The sequence below is a fragment of the Schistocerca nitens genome, chromosome 7 (genome assembly GCF_023898315.1).
Source record: "Schistocerca nitens isolate TAMUIC-IGC-003100 chromosome 7, iqSchNite1.1, whole genome shotgun sequence".
NCBI lineage: Eukaryota > Metazoa > Arthropoda > Insecta > Orthoptera > Acrididae > Schistocerca > Schistocerca nitens.
In genome coordinates, this window is record NC_064620.1 from 339,141,817 (window position 1) to 339,147,201 (window position 5,385).

Below are 5,385 nucleotides of genomic sequence, written 5' to 3' on the forward strand. Positions count from 1 at the left end.
CAGAAACAAATCAAAGAAACACTTCAACAAACACGTGAAGATTTAACTACTGAGTTACATAACATCGAATCGAAATGTCAAAAAGTCTGCAATAACGTAAAAACACAAATTTGTGAGCATTTTCAACCTATTTTTTCGTGGCATGAAATTGCATTACAGAATCACGAAGCAGCCGTAAAAGAAAAGACAACAACGGCCGTGAAAGCCTACATGGTATGCAAACTATTGTTCATGAAAATCACGAGACCTTGCGGGCTAAAATTGACTCAGTTGCATCTACCGGAAAAACTCAGGAAAACTTAAAGGACACAGTAGATACTCTGAAAATTGGTTCAGATAGACACATGGAGGAAATTAGTTCATTATCAGAGAAAGTAGTCGAACTTTCGGAGCAGCTAAATAATGTATCTACGAAGTTAGATGATAATCTGAATGACACAAGACCGATAGTCTTTAATGACACATGCGCGCGACGTGGCCGCGTGGTTTGAGGCGTCATGCACGGATTGCGCGGCCCCTCCCGCCAGAGGTTCAAGTCCTCTCTCGGGCATGGGTGTGTGTATTGTTCTTAGGATAAGTTAGTTTAAGTAATGTGTAAGTCTAGGGACCGATGACCCCAGCAGTTTGGTCCCTTAGGAATTCACACACATTTGAACATTTAATGACACAGAAGAGTACGAACAAATTAGGAAATTCAAACAAAATCAGAATCAAATTAATACGCAACAAAAGAGAAATCCGGGAAGTACAAGATCAATTGGCACAAGTAATATAAGAATTACATATTTTAGAGGAGACTTGTGCTCCAACGCGGGAAGAGGGACTTAGAAATACGGAAAAGCCACAAAATAATAACGCAGGGCATTTCGGAAATTATGAAAGAAATTGGCAAGGTGAACCGAACTTCGAGATGGAATCACCGACACGAAGTAACAATTACCGATATACGACTCGCTGACACGATGACTTTGACTATAAGCTGTTCATTACTACATGCCTATCAGTAGTTAGTGCCTTCAGTAGTTAGAATCTTTTATTTAGCTGGCAGTATTGCCGCACCCTGTATTGCAGTAGTCTGAGTAACGAAGATTTTTGTGAGGTAAGTGATTCATGAAGGTTGTTGGTTATTGTTAGTCAGGGCCATTCTTTTGTAGGGACTATTGAAAGTCAGATTGCGTTGAGCTAAAAAAATATTGTGTGCAGTTTACTGTTGATCACAATAAGTAAAGAGAGAAATACCTGATTACGTTCAGTTTTGCTCAGCTGTTTGAAAATCAAATAACGTAAGAGGTTTAGCAGCAGTGTCACTCTTAATTTTTCTAAGGGGATGTTTCAACAAAATTGAGAGATACCAAAGACAGGTAGCTTCAAGTACCTTGGCTCGATAATCGATGTCGACGCTCGCCCGTTCCTTAAATCACACAGAAAATATGTCTCTCTGCAGTCTGCCCAGTTGCCTTGCACGGTGCGGAATGCTGATCCTCAGCAAAAGATGCAGAACAACGACTAGCTATGAGTGACTATACTTACATGACTGACAGAACAGACAGTAATTCTGATCCACAGCTGTACGGATACATCGAAATTAGTTCCCTACCTGCCAATTTCTTGTCAGCTGTGTTAGCTGTCGATCAACTACCAAACAGTGTCATACGAAAATTTGTACGGGACCGGGACTTCAACTAGGATGTCCCGCTTATTACGAGCGGTCGCCTTAACCACTACGGCTATCCATACACACTCTCCGGACCGACCCAAACTTCCATATGTCAGACTGTCCACATCCTTAAGGCGCCACTGAGTAGTAGATCTATACTTAATACAGCTAATGCTAAGTAATTCGCAGTCGGTAAAAGAATTGGGAAGTATTTCTGCCAGCTGAAGATCGTCAACAGTGTCCTACCAGACACACTTGTTAAGTACAAGCCTAGGTGAGCACACTACGACAACAACATTGGTCTCGACTCCTTGTTGCCTCATTATCCTTACTGAGGGGATCCAAGTTATGTTGTGAGCATTAAGTGATGAATTTAGTGGACTAAGATGTAACGAACCTAATACAGCTGATGTCACGGAACTCGCATCCAGCAAATTAATTTCGAAATAAGTGATTATTTTCAGATCATTCTACATCATTATGTTATGTAGACAGTTGATTCAAGAAAAAGGAGTAAGAAGCTTTCACCAGAATCGAAAAATAGGGAGAAAATTCCCGTTATTACATCTGATTACTATGCAATTCATAATTAAGTGACTGGCAGAGGGTTCACCGAACTACCTTCAAGCTATTTCCTGTACCGTTCCGCTCTCGAACAAAGCCCAGGAAAAACGAACATTTAACTGATTTCCCTTGTCTGTCTTTTATGCTGATTCAAATTTTTTGAAAATATCCTGCCGCAACGAAAAACGCCTTTGCTTTAATTATTACCATTCCAATTCGTGTATCATATCCGTAACACTCCCCTACTTCACGATAGTACAAATCCAGCTGCACTTTTCGGACTTCCGCGATGTCCTCCGTCAGTCCTAAGTGATGCGTATCCCACAACGCACAGCAATACTTAAGAAGAGGACGACGGGCAAGTATAGTGTAAGCATTCTCTCTAGTAGACCTGTTGCATTTCCTAAGTATTTTGCTAATAAATCGCAGTCTTTGGTTCATTACCTATATGGTCTTCCAATGTAAGTTATTCGTAATTTTAATTCCTAAATACTTAGTTGAAATTATAGTCTGCATACTTGCTTGGTTCATCGCTTAACGGAGATTTAGCGGGTTTCATTTAGTACTCGTGTGGATGACTTCGTGCTTTTCATTATTTGGTGTCAACTGCAACTTCTCGCAGCATGCTGATATCTTGTCTAAATCATTTTGAAATTATTTTTGACCATCTGATGACTTTACAAGACAGTAAATCATCTGAAAAACAATCTAAGAGAGCTGCTCAAATGGTGTCCTATATCGCTTATGTTGATCAGGAACAGCAGAAGACCTATAACATTTCCTTGGGGAACGCCGTGTACTGTTTCTGTTTTACTCCACGTTTTTCTGTCTGTTACTATGAACTGTGGCCATCCTGACAGGAAATCACGAATCCAGTCACACAAGTGAGACGGTACACCGTGGGCATGCAATTTGGTTAGCAGTTACTTGTGAGGAAAGGTGTCAAAAGCCTTCTCGGAATCTAGAAATACGGAATCTATTTGACATCCCCTGTCGATAGTTCTCATTACTTCGCGAGAATGAAGAGCTAGTTGTGCTTCAAAAGAACGCTATTTTCTGAATCTGAGTTCGCTGTTTGCCAATAAATCGTTTCCTTCGAGGTAATTCATAATGTTTGAGCATAGTGTATGTACCAAAACCCTACTGCAAGTATCGACCACATAAATACATCGACGACGCAGTAAATAGGGCCACAGAAATGACACAGACAATACATGACAAATACATAGTAGGTATACTAATTGACATAGCTGGTGCTTTCGACAACCTTTGATGGCCGGCGCTGTTTGCAAGACTTACAGAGATGAATGTTCCACTGCCTCTATAAAACAGCCTTAGAGATATCTGTAAAAACAGGATAGTGGAATGGAAGACTGGTCGCCAAAACGTTATAAAGAGGGTAATAAAAGGCTTGTCCGGAAGGATGCATATGCGGACTGATTTTCTGGGACGTAGCCATAGAACCATTACCGAATGCACTAGAAGACAAGGACCTGGCTAATGGGGTGATTGCGTACGCTGACGACCTTATGGTCGTGGTATCTGCTAACTCCAGGTCCCAATTAGAGAGTAAAGCCATGCGGCTCCTCGAGTTCATCGGTGAATAGTGCACGAACAACAAATTCACAATAGCAATAAACAAAACTATTTACCTACTTCTAAGAGGTCGCTAAATGGAAATCCAATTATAAAGTTGAACAACACATCTATAAAAAGGAAAACTGTGACAAGATACCTTGGCATTTATATTGACGATCATTTACACTTTAACGAACTGCCAGACTGACAATTAACAAAGCGACGAAACTGATGCACGAAGCTGCAAGGCTGAACACGGTAACATACGGACTGCCCCTTGAGACAATGAGGACGTATTACACAGCACTCTTTGAGTCAATAACTTGTTTTGCGGCTAGTGTTTGGGCACATCGATTATGTTTAGGTACGTCTAAAATCATTGTGAGGCGCGGCCGGAGGAGTGTTCTACTCAGAATCTCGGGGGCTTTCGGCACGACCTCGATTGAGTCACTGTGCGTGGTACTGGGAGCTTTCCCTGCAGACATTACAATTCACCACAGAGCAACTGCATACTGGCTGAAGAGGGGAAGAAGGGACAAAATAAGAGAAATAACCGGACATGACGTAACCGACAGACGGAAATTAAACAAGTGGAGAATTGACACATGGCAGACAGAATGGGACACAACTGATTAGCAAAGTCGAGTCTACTCTTTCTTCCCCAGTATAGGAGAGTGGATGAATTTGAAGTACATAAATCCATCAAATGCTGGATGGTGCACTTTCTCACGGACCATGGCCCTTATACTGTGCAACTCCACAGTTTTGGCCTAAAACAGATTCACACTTGTGCCTGTCGCGAGACTGGTACACCTGAACACATAGTGTTCATCTGCGATGCCCTAGGACACATAAGACCGAGTTCAGGAAACCAGGACATAGGATAGTTAATACGCAGACAAGATGACTATAAGCAACGTCGCAGACGAAATATCGCGAGCACTATATGCGAGATACAAACAGGAGAGAACATACACTAGAATAAGAGAAGCACCACGTCGCACAGAGCAGCAGTATACAGTAAACGACACAGACACAAGTACAGGTACGTAAACGGATGCTACATCACACACAGGAAGTGGAGACGAGACAAACATACAAACATAGCAAAAGTAAGTGAACGTTTTACAACATTACGTCGAATTAATACGAAAAAAAAGAAAACTCTCTGTGCAGCTGTTTGTTATAACACTTCATAGCGTTTAACACTATCTGAAGATGTGGCATTTCTTGTTCTTTCGCTGCATTAGGTGTGACTGGCTCCAAGTTTTACCGAGCCCTCGCACCTGACGCAGCTGACTATGGCATTTAAATCAGCTCCCAAACTCCCAATCTCCACTGTTAACTTAAGTTCGGAAACACATTATAACGTAACTAACCAATACATTAAATTAAGTATTACCACTGTCAAACAATACATTTTAACAGCCGTAACCATACATGCAGAAGGTACAAAGGGAAGAACTGCCATATCATAACTAAGTCAAATTTCCATCTCTTATTTCTTTCATTAAATACACTTTTAAATTAAAATGCATCCACAACCTATTATGTATCTCATTACTATCATTATATAAGTTAGCAAC